This window comes from Oncorhynchus clarkii, chromosome 22 (genome assembly GCF_045791955.1).
Source record: "Oncorhynchus clarkii lewisi isolate Uvic-CL-2024 chromosome 22, UVic_Ocla_1.0, whole genome shotgun sequence".
Taxonomy (NCBI): domain Eukaryota; kingdom Metazoa; phylum Chordata; class Actinopteri; order Salmoniformes; family Salmonidae; genus Oncorhynchus; species Oncorhynchus clarkii.
The window spans coordinates 35748365-35761727 of NC_092168.1; the positions used below are offsets into that span (position 1 = coordinate 35748365).

Below are 13363 nucleotides of genomic sequence, written 5' to 3' on the forward strand. Positions count from 1 at the left end.
TGTCATTCCCAAGAGATTTAAGATTTGTGAGATTTGTGGGAGCAATAGAAGTGAGACCATAATGATTCCCTGTAACAATGCCATGGTCTCTCCTCTCCTCTCAGGCCTGCTTTATTACATTTAATCGAAATTTGATCTTTTTAGGTCTCTTATTACTATGACATATCGCCCCAGCCCCGAGGATATGGTAGATTTAGGGAAAGTCAAATATAAGTGACCTCTACTCTGATAGTTCATATTTCATACATGAGCAAAATGGCAGCCCAATCAACTGGGCTCTTTTCACACTTTTCCTCTGAGACCTGTGTTAAGAGTCAATCTTTTAGGTTACATTTTCTCTATCTGTTTTGGAATGAAGCCTACATTGCAGACAATAGGATGTAATCTTTGTTCTCGTATAGAGTAGGCTATATAGTATACTAGGAAAGCAGTAGCCTAAACCAGGGGTTCCCAAACTTTTTTACTTACTGACCCACCAATTTCTGTCTTTCGAGTCGAGTAAAAAAAAGTAAAAATAATAATAATATATATATATATCTTGGTAGTAGAGAAAAATGTGCAATTCCACACATCCTGCCACGGAGCTAACATAATATTTTGCAGCAATTTCCTACAATTCTAATCATTTTGACATGGCTAATCTTGTGTTCTTATGCTCAAACATTATAACAAAATCAATGGGGGCCTGAATGTCCAGTTTTTATTTTGTTCATTGTAAATTCTGAAAGACTATAGGCTATTATTGAAAAATATATAGGTCCATTATGTTTTCTATTTCATTTCTATATGGTTTTAATCGTTTACGTTAACACTGAAAGTGTTTTTCTACATTGAAAATGTATTTCCCCAGAAAAAATGTTGGGGGGCAATGTCATCCAGTGACCCAAATGGACCCCTGCCGCGATCCACAGTTTGGGATCCACAGTTCAACCAACATTAGAAAAGAGGTGCATTTTAAGGGAAATAGGTGAAAATCTTTAACAGAATATTCACTAGTAGCCCGAATAAATGCTTTTCAAAGTGAACACCATACAAACAGCAAATGGTAACACTTTACTTGACACCCAGTGTCATAACACAGTCATAACCATGTCAAAATATGTCATAACAGCTGACAACTTGTCATAACCTGTCATAATATGGTCATAACACTGTCATGACCCATATATTTACACCTGTGACATATATTGACATATACTGTGCCATATATTGTGTTATTTTATGTCTGGAATTACAAAAAAAAAAAAAATTACATTTTTGACATTTACCAGACAATCTTATCCAGAGTGACTTACAGTTAGTGATTTCATCTAAAGATAGCTTGATGGGACAACCACATATCACAGGTATAGTATGTACACTTTTTTCTCAATAAAATAGTTATCAGCAAAGTCAGAGAGTTCCTTAAAAACCTATGCAAATCGAAATGTGATATCCACATTAAAAAAGACCCAGCTGCTTGGTCTACACAGCATGAACGTGAATGAAAACCCAATTGAAGGTTAAATTAACACATGCTTGGGTAATATAAACAACCTGTCACATCATGCTGGCTTGCAAAGAGATGTGTAATTCCTACTGAAATCCATGCAGGGTTTGATGTTCATATTTAATCACCCGCAATCTGCATTCAGAATGACTGCCAGGGTTGGAGAGACTAAGCTTTCTAAAGCATCTAATCTGGAACAACAATTTCAGCAACGGGCACAAAAAAATCCAAGCAACATATTGTATTAGTTTAGAAAATGTATGTCATCAATCAATGTACATGCAAAAACATAGATATTGAAATAAACAATAATTTAAGTCAACCTTCAATAGAGCATGCTGGGAAATGGGTGTGGTGTTGGTTAAACATGTTATTAATGCCAACACTGGTGTTATTTTACATCATTTTACATGAATGTTAATTCAACTATTGCAGAGTTATTGTTTATGTAGGTCCTTGATTGCCTTAAATAATACATTTCAAATGATAACATATTCGCTCAGGATGTCACTTGGTGAAGTCCATAGGACTGAAAATGGATGAATGCAACAACCATGTCTCTGTCATTAATTAACAAATGGCACTCTGCAACTCACATGAAAGGCAAAACACTCTGGGGGAAAGGCTTTACATCAATCAGTGTGTTATTTCCAGCGTCTACACAGGTCCACACGCTCAGTGTTAATTTAACACTCTCAGTGTTGATTTAACACAGGATAATTTGCTGTGTAGGAATGTGTAGGTCTCTGACAATATCTCCCAATCCTCTCCCTGTGTGCACTGATAAAATGCAATGAGAGAAAATACTGAATATTCAATGGTTCTGATCCAGCATGCAGGAATACACAGATGGTCTTTCTACAGCTGAGAGATGATGACAATCATTCTACATAGCCCAGCACAAAACTACCAACCACATTCTGCTCATTATGGTGCTGTGGGGTCTGTGGAAAAGTTTGCAAAACTAAGACTTCAAGACATCAAACAGTCAGGTACGATAAAGTTTTAGATAATTAAGTATGACACGTCTTCAGTGGGTAGATGTATGCCAAACGCAGGCAGCTGTAGCTCCTGTAACTGGTGTCTTAGTTAACCAGGTAGTGATATGTAAGTCTCTCCAATTACTGTAGATGAGAGTGGCACAACTCCGGCCTCACAATAATTGATTAATAAAAGAATCATGTCAAGAGATGAAACACATTAAAAAAACAAAAAAACAATATAAAAGTAACACAGTAAATTAACAATAAAGAGTCTATATACAGGGGGTACTGGTACCGAGTCAATGTGCAGGGGTACAGGTTAGTCGAGGTTAGTCGGATGCTGAGCAGGTGCCTTACCAGGCGGTAATGCAACCATGTTCTCGATGGTGCTGCTGTAGAACATTTTGAAGATCTGAGGACCCATGCCAAATCTTTTCAGTCTCCTGAGGGGGAATAGCCATTGTCGTGCCCTCTTCACGACTGTCTTGGTGTGTTTGGACCATGATAGTTTGTTGGGGATGTGGACACCAAGGAAGCTCTCGACCTGCTCTACTACAGCCCCGTCGATGTGAATGGGGGTGTGCTCGGCCCTCCTTCACTTGTAGTCCACGTTCATCTCACTTGTCTTGATCAAATTGAGGGAGATGTTGTTGTCCTGGCACCACACTGTCAGGTCTCTGACCTCCTGCCTATAGGCTGTCTCATCGATGTCGGTGATCAGGCCTACCACCGTTGTGTCATCGGCAAACTTAATGATGGTGTTGGAGTCGTGCTTCACCACACAGTTGTGGGTGAACAGGGCGTACAGGAGGGGACTAAGCACGCACCCCTGAGGGTCCCCTGTGTTGAGGAGCAGCGTGACAGATGTGTTGTCGCATACCCTTACCACCTGGGGGCGGCACATCAGGAATTCCAGGAACCAGTTGTAGAGGGAGGTGTTTATTCCCAGGGTCCTTAGCTTAGTGATGAGCTTTGAGGGCACTATGGTGTTGAACATTGAGCTGTAGTCAATGAACAGCATTCTCACATAGGTGTTCCTTTTGTCCAGGTGGGAAAGGGAAATGTGGATTGCATCATCTGAGTGGGTCTAGGGTTTCCGGGATGATGGTGTTTATGTGAGCCATAACCAGTCTTTCAAAGCACTTCGTGGCTACAGATGTGACTGCTACGAGTTGGTCGACATTTACCCAGGTTTTCTTGTCGCTCTTGGGTGCATAGAAGTTATCTTGTCGCTCTTGAAACGTGAATAGAAGTAATTTTACTCATCTGGTAGGCTCGTGTCAATGGTCAGCTCATTTTTTATAAGTATTCAGGTTAGAGTCCCGCTCCTTGAAGGCGGCAGCTCTACCTTTTAGCTCAGTGCTAATGTTAACTGTAGTGCATGGCTTCTGGTTGGGGTATATACGTATGGTCACTGTGGGACAACGTCATCAATGCACATATTTATGAATCCGGATGACTGATGTGGTATACTCCTCAATGTCATCGGATGAATCCTGGAACATATTCCAGTCTGTGTTAGCAAAACAGTCCAGTAGCTTAGTTATCAGACCGCTTCCGTATTGACCGAGTCACTGGTACTTCCTGCTTTAGTTTTTGCTTTTAAGCAGGAATCAGGGGGATATAATTATTGTCAGATTTGCCAAATGGAGGGCAAGGGAAAGCTTTTTACGCATCTCTGTGTGTGGAGTAAAGGTGGTCTAGAGTTTTTTTTCTCTGGTTGCAGGTGTTACATACCGGTCGAAATGAAGTAAAACGGATGTACTGTACATTTTCCTGCATTAAGTCTCTGGCCACTAGGAGCACCGACTCTTGTTTGCATATGGCCTTATACAGCTCATTGAGTGCGGTCTTAGTGCCAGCATCAGTTTGTGGTGGTAAATAGACAGCTAAGAAAAATATAGATGAAAACTCTCTTGGTAAATAGTGTGGTCTACAGCTTATCATGAGGTACTCTACCTCAAGCGAGCAACACCTTGAGACTTCCCTAAAATATGATTTTGCGCACCAGCTGTTATTCTCAAAAAGACACACACTACCAGTCCTTGTCTAACTGGATGTAGCTGTTCTGTCTTGCCAATGCATGGAAAACCCAGCCAACTGTATATAATCCATGTCGTCGTTCAGCCACGACTTGGTGAAACATAAGCTATTACAGTTTCAATATCCTGTTGGTAGGATAGTCTTGAACAGAGCTCATCCAGTTTATTCTCCAGTGATTGTAGGTTGGCCAATAGGACGGATGGTAGAGGTGGGTTACCCACTCGCCGGCGACTTCTCACAAGGCCCGTCTCCTGTATCGCCATCTCCTCTTCATGCGAAATACGGGGTTTGGGCCTGGTCTGGTAGCAACAGTACATTTTTAGTTTCCGACTCATTAAATATAAAATCTTCGTCAAGTTCGAGGTGAGTAGCCGCTTTTCTGATATCCAGAAGCTCCTTTTGGTCATAAGAGACAGTGGCAGAAACATTATGTACAAAATAAGTTACAAATAATGCAAAAAAAACACACAAAATAGCACAATTGGTTGCGTGCCGGTGGGTGCGTGATAGAACACAGGAAATGAGGGCTCACCCAGGTTCCAAAGCCATCAAGGGTCATATCCCAACCTAATGTTGCTGTGAAGAAAAAACTATTCATATCATTCTCAATAACAGAGGGTGCAGTGAGAGAGAGACTATTGCTGCCCAAGGGGCTGAGGATATCAAATGTTTTCCTATGAACAATGAGCTTACAAGGAGATAAGTGGGTCCACTCTATTCAGTGCAACGGAAATCAGCTTTTTTTGTTTTTGTCCTTTCCATTAACTTAAAATAATATATGCAATGTCATTTGCTGGTGTGAGTCCACTTACTGCCAAAGTAAATCTTCAATCTCCGTTATCCCTATCCACATAGTATTTTAAATTAAAAACCATGGTGATATTTACACTCTTTGGAGGAGAGAATAGTGAGAAATCAGCTGGGACTGGGCTAGCTAATCCATCTATTTAATGTGCAATGAAAAGCCTTCTGGCTAAAATTTCATAAGCTATGTTCATTATAATTATCATTTTAATTCAGAGCTCCACCACCGGTATGTGGAATGATGAATTCTTGGAAGAAATGTATAGAAAATCAATCAGTAGGGATGCTCATTGAACTCTTCTGTTCTAGATTCGTAACGCTCATGCCTTGTGATTGCATGTGTGCCAATGGATTCCTTTTCCAACCATGTTGATGATTAAGGTCACACATCGCTAGCTTTCCTTAGCGCATAATGTGTATTCTGCCTCTGACTTTGGAAACAAAAACGAATAGAAAAAAAATGTTAGACCTGTAGATGCTAAGAACCAAATCCTAACTTGAGACTGACCCAGTCATGCCAACGTAAGACATACCACCACACTCTCTTGCAAGCTACTGTTTGAAAATTCAGCAGAGTTGGGCCTGGTATAGCCCTGGAAGGGAGACCAGCGGTGTTGCTGCTTAGTGAGGGCAGTAAGGGGCAATCATCCCTCTGGTCAAAGCAGACACCAATGCCTCAGGGCAGTGATCAGGGAAACTGCCCTACAAAGAGTTCAATCTTGTGGATTGGACAGTAAACCAAGGTCCTGACACTTAGTGGTTATAATTAAACCATGGTAGTGAGAGTAGGAGAGTGTCATGGATGAATTCCAAACCTTACCCTGGCCACATAATCAGCCTCCTCTTCTCCTCTCCACTTCTCTCCTCTACTCTCCTCATGATAATGGACCTACATTCATACAGTTCCTTGACTGTGTCCAGCTTGCTAATAATCACTGAAAAGTAAGCTAGACAGAAGGGGAGCATTGAAGATTCCAAAAACAATGAATAGAGGACAATTCTGACGGTGAGTAAATATATCAAACTTTCAGTGCGGCTGTCTGGCCCTCGTTGCAGACGTGGCCCCCGGGGGAAAATGAGTTTGACATCCCGGATTTATAAGGTCCGTCTGAAAGAGTACTATAATTGCCAGTTAATTTGTTTGAAGAACAGATATAGGAAAACAATGGTGGGTGTATTTTAGGTTTGGAAAAAAAGACATGTAGCTTCCGACAATACATAAGAGAACATGGCTCCAAGAGTAAGCCAAAAATGAACTCACCACGCTAACTTCAATAGCCTCAACAACCTTAAAACTACCCTCTTTTCAAATAACCTTTTCTCCCCCAGTGACCTTCAGGTCGTTGACATTTGAAATGTTGCTTACAGCCAGAAGGAGATTCTGCTCTGTATTTTCCTGCCCTTAGGACAACAGAGGCAAATTGTTCTGATGACATATAAGAGCTGAGGTTCCATTTCATGGTTTCGTGGTCACCCATGAACATTGCCTCACTGCTTCAGTTAATACATCAGTATCATTTCCTTCTGTTCTCCACTCATTAGAGAATACCTGACAAGGCTTTACACCAGTGCCTGGTTTCCATTGAAATAACTAGAGCATCATGGTGTTGACCTGAACCATTCTGTGCTGGCTTGGATAAGTTATTTTTGATTTGGTCCTATAATGTGAATCAATTACTAGTGTGTTTGGGTAGAACATGTGAATGTAAAGAGTAGTATCCTGCCCTGTCCTCACTTTGCAGAACCCCTGGATGGTAACTAGGTCTCATTAGTTGGTGTTTGTTTACTTGTTCTTTGTATTTAGTCTCTTTATGAATGGCCCCTTCTTCCCCCACACTGTGCTCTTGGTTTAAGGGCAGGAGACCGCTTAGAGTGTGGGTGGGCCAGTGATTCACTTTAGCTCACTTCTCAGAAAAATATCATATTTTGCAATATTTATATGTTATTGTACTATTAAGGTTTGCATCATGAATAGTCTGTTTGTATTCTTTCTGAGAGGCAGTGGCATTCATGTATCTTTAAATGTCAACCAGATTAGCTGCAAGCCTTTTGGTCCATATGTCATCTCGAGTCTCCTCAACATTAATATACATTTAGATGTTGTTTTTTTCTTCCCAGTGGACATCAACAAATATCTACGATTAATAATAACTATATAACTAACTAGTTGGAGCATAGTTTCACTATCCAAATAAAGTGTGACCCAAAACGGAGACGTGTGCATTGATCACAAATCCAATGTAAATCACATAGAGAATTTAGATATGCACATTTGTGAGAGAGAGAGAGCAGAGTAATGTCATCAAAATGCAATGAAATGGAGGCTATCACTTCAATAAACTTGCGAGTATTAATACATCAAATTCAAAACCACTTACTGTACTATAAAATTCCCATACATCAGCCTCAAGCGGTGATGACTGGGGCTGGGGCCAATTCACAACAACTTACATTTAGAAAAAAAAACACAAAGCACAGCAGCACAGCAATCACAAAAAAGTCAAATTAATTTAAGGGAAGAAATAGTAACATCATTTGTGTTAAGGGAGGAATCTAGATGAAAACGCACAAATCGAATTGTTTAGAGCGAGGGTGGGTGGGGGAGACTTCAAATGAATAATATGGTACATTATTTAACGGAAAGGCTACAACCAATCTTGTCTACAAGCTATTGGTTTGGAATACATTGTGCAGTATTTTTTGCATGTCTCCTGGCCAATCATAGAGGGAAAACATTTACAGATTGTGCATTCTATCAATAATCTGTCAATCAATACTTTTGGCACAATCATGTACTGTACCGTTGTAGTGCCATTCACATAAATGTAATTCATAGCCGTTCTTTTAGAAGGCATTGTATGTTGCAGCATTGTGTGGGGTATACATATTAGCATAAACATTAGGTGCAGTAAACTACAGTTGAACTCAATAACAGCTGGCTATAATCCAGCTTCCTGGAAGATAATTATCTGATTATAACCAGTGTTTTTATGTTGCCTATAATAATTGGTTTGGCAATAGCACTATTTCATAATCTAACTGTGTTTACACTACTGAAAAACAAACCAGAATAGCAATTATTGATTTATGGTCATTACAATACATTATACAGTTTATTCTGAAGTACAGAGGCTCAAAATGCATTTATCCATGTTGTATTACTAAATAGAATATTTTTACAGGGAATCAATTCATTCTCTTGGTGACTTTTGGTGGCATAGCCCTTATGTGTTGTCTGTGTTTGTACTGACTCAAAGCGAACTGGAAGGCTGAACACGCCCCCATTCACATCGACGGGGCTGTAGTGGAGTGGGTCGAGTTTCAAGTTCCTTGGTGTCCACATCACCAGCAAACTATCATGGTCAAAACACACCAAGAAAGTTGTGAAGAGGGAACGACAACGCCTTTTCCCCCTCAGGAGACAGATGAACAGATTTGGCATGTGGCCCCAGATCCTTAAAAAGTTCTACAGCTGCACCATCGAGAGCATCCTGACCGGTTGCATCACCAACTGATATGACAACTGCTCAGCATTCAAACGTAAGGCTCTTCAGAGGGTAGTGCGTACAGCCCAGTATATCACTGGGGCCAAGCTTCCTAACATCCAGGACCTACTGTATATACAGTGCCTTGCGAAAGTATTCGGCCCCCTTGAACTTTGCGACCTTTTGCCACATTTCAGGCTTCAAACATAAAGATATAAAACTGTATTTTTTTGTGAAGAATCAACAACAAGTGGGACACAATCATGAAGTGGAACGACATTTATTGGATATTTCAAACTTTTTTAACAAATCAAAAACTGAAAAATTCGGAGTGCAAAATTATTCAGCCCCTTTACTTTCAGTGCAGCAAACTCTCTCCAGAAGTTCAGTGAGGATCTCTGAATGATCCAATGTTGACCTAAATGACTAATGATGATAAATACAATCCACACCTGCACTGTGATAGTCTAAGAGGTCCGTCAAAAGCGCAGAGAGCATCATGAAGAACAAGGAACACACCAGGCAGGTCCGAGATACTGTTGTGAAGAAGTTTAAAGCCGGATTTGGATACAAAAAGATTTCCCAAGCTTTAAACATCCCAAGGAGCACTGTGCAAGCGATAATATTGAAATGGAAGGAGTATCAGACCACTGCAAATCTACCAAGACCTGGCCGTCCCTCTAAACTTTCAGCTCATACAAGGAGAAGACTGATCAGAGATGCAGCCAAGAGGCCCATGATCACTCTGGATGAACTGCAGAGATCTACAGCTGAGGTGGGAGACTCTGTCCATAGGACAACAATCAGTCGTACATTGCACAAATCTGGCCTTTATGGAAGAGTGGCAAGAAGAAAGCCATTTCTTAAAGATATCCATAAAATGTGTTGTTTAAAGTTTGCCACAAGCCACCTGGGAGACACACCAAACATGTGGAAGAAGGTGCTCTGGTCAGATGAAACCAAAATGGAACTTTTTGGCAACAATGCAAAACGTTATGTTTGGCGTAAAAGCAACACAGCTCATCACTCTGAACACACCATCCCCACTGTCAAACATGGTGGTGGCAGCATCATGGTTTGGGCCTGCTTTTCTTCAGCAGGGACAGGGAAGATGGTTCAAATTGATGGGAAGATGGATGGAGCCAAATACAGGACCATTCTGGAAGAAAACCTGATGGAGTCTGCAAAAGACCTGAGACTGGGACGGAGATTTGTCTTCCAACAAGACAATGATCCAAAACATAAAGCAAAATCTACAATGGAATGGTTCAAAAATAAACATATCCAGGTGTTAGAATGGCCAAGTCAAAGTCCAGACCTGAATCCAATCGAGAATCTGTGGAAAGAACTGAAAACTGCTGTTCACAAATGCTCTCCATCCGACCTCACTGAGCTCGAGCTGTTTTGCAAGGAGGAATGGGAAAAAATGTCAGTCTCTCGATGTGCAAAACTGATAGAGACATACCCCAAGCGACTTACAGCTGTAATCGCAGCAAAAGGTGGCGCTACAAAGTATTAACTTAAGGGGGCTGAATAATTTTGCACGCCCAATTTTTCAGTTTTTGATTTGTTAAAAAAGTTTGAAATATCCAATAAATGTCGTTCCACTACATGATTGTGTCCCACTTGTTGTTGATTCTTCACAAAAAAATACAGTTTTATATCTTTATGTTTGAAGCCTGAAATGTGGCAAAAGGTCGCAAAGTTCAAGGGGGCCGAATACTTTCGCAAGGCACTGTACTAGGTAGAGTAAGAGGAAGGTCCAAAAATTGTCAAAAACTCCAGTCACCCAAATCAGAGACTGTTCTCTCTGCTACCACGCTGCAAGCGGTCCTGGAGCTCCAAGTCTAGGTCCATAAGACTGATGAAAAATTCATGAAATGGCCACCCGGACTATTTGCATTGACATACCCCTGTATATAGCCTCATTATTGTTATTTTATTGTGTTACTTTATAATTATTATTATATATATATTTATTTAACTTTAGTTTATTTAGTAAATTTTTTAAAACTCTATTTTCTTAAAACTGCATTGTTGTTTAAGGGTTTTTAAGTAATTTGGTGCATGTGACAAATACAATTTCATTTGATACGCGCCAACAACATCTCCTCTGTCGAAACAGCAGGGGGTTAATGTAGGCGTTAGTACTTTGATGTCACTCCATGGTTCAATGAAAACCACCCTGACAGGTTATACAATTTGCTCCTTTTTAAGGTCTCCAGGTGCCAAGATGGATATGTTGTCCTTTATAATACTAATAGAGGGGGAGAGGAAAATACAGAAAATAGTAACTGTTAGAGCATATGTTGGGAGATAGGGGATGAAATATAGAACAGTGCTCCTGCTTCATGTTTACAAACAGAAGCTCAAACAGTAAGTACCCATGAAACGCTCTGTAGCGAAATGGTCCACTATGTAGAGAAATGGAGGCTATACTGCAGGACTACTTTTCTAGGTCTGACTGGAATATGTTCCGGAACTCTGTCGATAGCATCAACGAGCTAAGCACCTCCGTTACCGGCTTCATCAGGAAATGCATCGCCGACGTTGTCTCCACAGTGAAGGTTTGCTGCTTACCCAATCAAAAGCCTTGGATTAACACATAGGTACAGAGTTACCACAACACACAGGGCTGTCGCAGCCAACCCCAAGGTTATGGCTGAGGACACAAACACGTACAAGCCCCGCTCTCCAAGTCCGAAATGAGTAAGGCTTTTAATCTGGTCAACAATCGCAAGGGCGCGGGGCCGGACGGTATTCCAGGGCGCGTTCATAGAGCATGTGCAGACCAGCTGGCAGGCATCTTCACGGTCATTTCAACTTCTCCTCGTCCCAGTCTGTGATCCCCACACACTGACCACCATGATTCCTGTTCCCAAAAACTGTAAGTCTACCTGCCAAAATGACCTTGTAGCATTCACTGTAATCATAAAGTGCTTTGAAAGGCAGGTCATGGCTCACATCAACTCCATCATCCCAGACACCCTAGACCCACTCCAACTTGCATACAACCCCAACAGATCTAAAGACGATACCATTTCAATTGTACACCACGCTGCCCTCTGCCACCTGGACAAGATAAATACCTATGTGAGAATGCTGTTCACTGACTACAGCTCCCTCTGCAAATGGATCCTGGGGCCAATCCCAGGTGGGGAGAGTAGGCAACAACGCTGACCCTCAACACGGGGGCCACCCCAGGTGTGTATGTTCAGCCCCCTCCTGTACTCCCTCTTTACCCATGACTGTGTGGCCATGCATGACTCCAACTCCATCATCAACTTTGCTGACGACACGATGGTAATGACTGAGAAAGGCTCGAAAATTGCCGAAGACTCCAGCCAACCGAGACATGCTGTTCCCCATGCTCTCGTCTGCAGGTGGAACCGGTGCATTAAGGCTCAGACCAACAGACTCCAAAACAGCTTCTATCCCCTGGCCATAAAACTGTTAAATGCCTAACAACTACTGCCATCTCTCTCCCACAGACTATCCAGACTGACTCTTTAGTCATCCACAGGTCTCTTCCAACTCAGAAACACATACTGTACCTTCCATTGTCACTCTTATTCACACGCACACAAATATACTCACATACATACAATCACATTGTCACGATCGTCATATTGAGGAGACCAAAGCGCAGTGTGTTGTGAATACATCTTTTTAATGAAAGACGAAAAAACACGAAGTACCCTAAACAAACAAACAAACAAACAAAACATATAAACAAACAACGCAAATAATGGTCAGAGTGTGACACACATACATCATCACACACACTCATTACTGACGCCACACACCCACGCGCACACACCCCCTCACACTGCTGCTAAATGACTATTGATTTGATTTATTACTACCAATACGCTGTTGTTAATTGATTATTGATTGCCATTACCATTAGTATCTATCTATTTATCCTGCTACTGCTCACTATTACTCCTGTTTACATCTATACTCAGCAAAAAAAAAAGAAATGTCCCTTTTTCAGGACCCTGTCTTTCAAAGATAATGAGTAAAAATCCAAATAACTTTACAGATCTTCATTGTAAAGGGTTTAAACACTGTTTCCCATGTTTTTTTTTTTTTTTTTTCCTACTGTATTATTGACTGTATGTTTGTTGTATTCCATGTGTATTTGTGTTGTGTTGTGTTGTTGTATGTGTCGAATTGCTATGCTTTATCTTGGCCAGGTCGCAGTTGCAAATGAGAACTTGTTCTAAACTAGCCTACCTGGTTAAATAAAGGTTAAATAAAAAATAATAAAAAATAATAACAAACAATTAATGAACATGCACCTTGCGAATGGTCGTTAAGACACTAACAGCTTACAGGCGGTAGGCAATTAAGGTCACAGTTATGTAAACTTAGTACACTAAAGAGGCCTTTCTACTGACTCTGAAAAACACCTAAAGAAAGATGCCCAGGGATGCTCATCTGCGTGAACATGCCTTAAGCATGCTACAAGGAGGCATGATGACTGCAGATGTGGCCAGGGCAATAAATTGCAATGTCCGTACTGTGAGACGCCTAAGACAGCGCTAGAGGGAGAC

At 41.0% G+C, this 13363-nt stretch overlaps 1 protein-coding gene across 1 annotated transcript in view; it reads right to left on the reverse strand.

Moving 5' to 3' along the window:
- Positions 1-13363, reverse strand: part of LOC139380827 (low-density lipoprotein receptor-related protein 1B-like) — a 485305-nt gene that overhangs the window by 296254 nt on the left and 175688 nt on the right. The gene's annotated exons all lie outside the window — the stretch shown is intronic.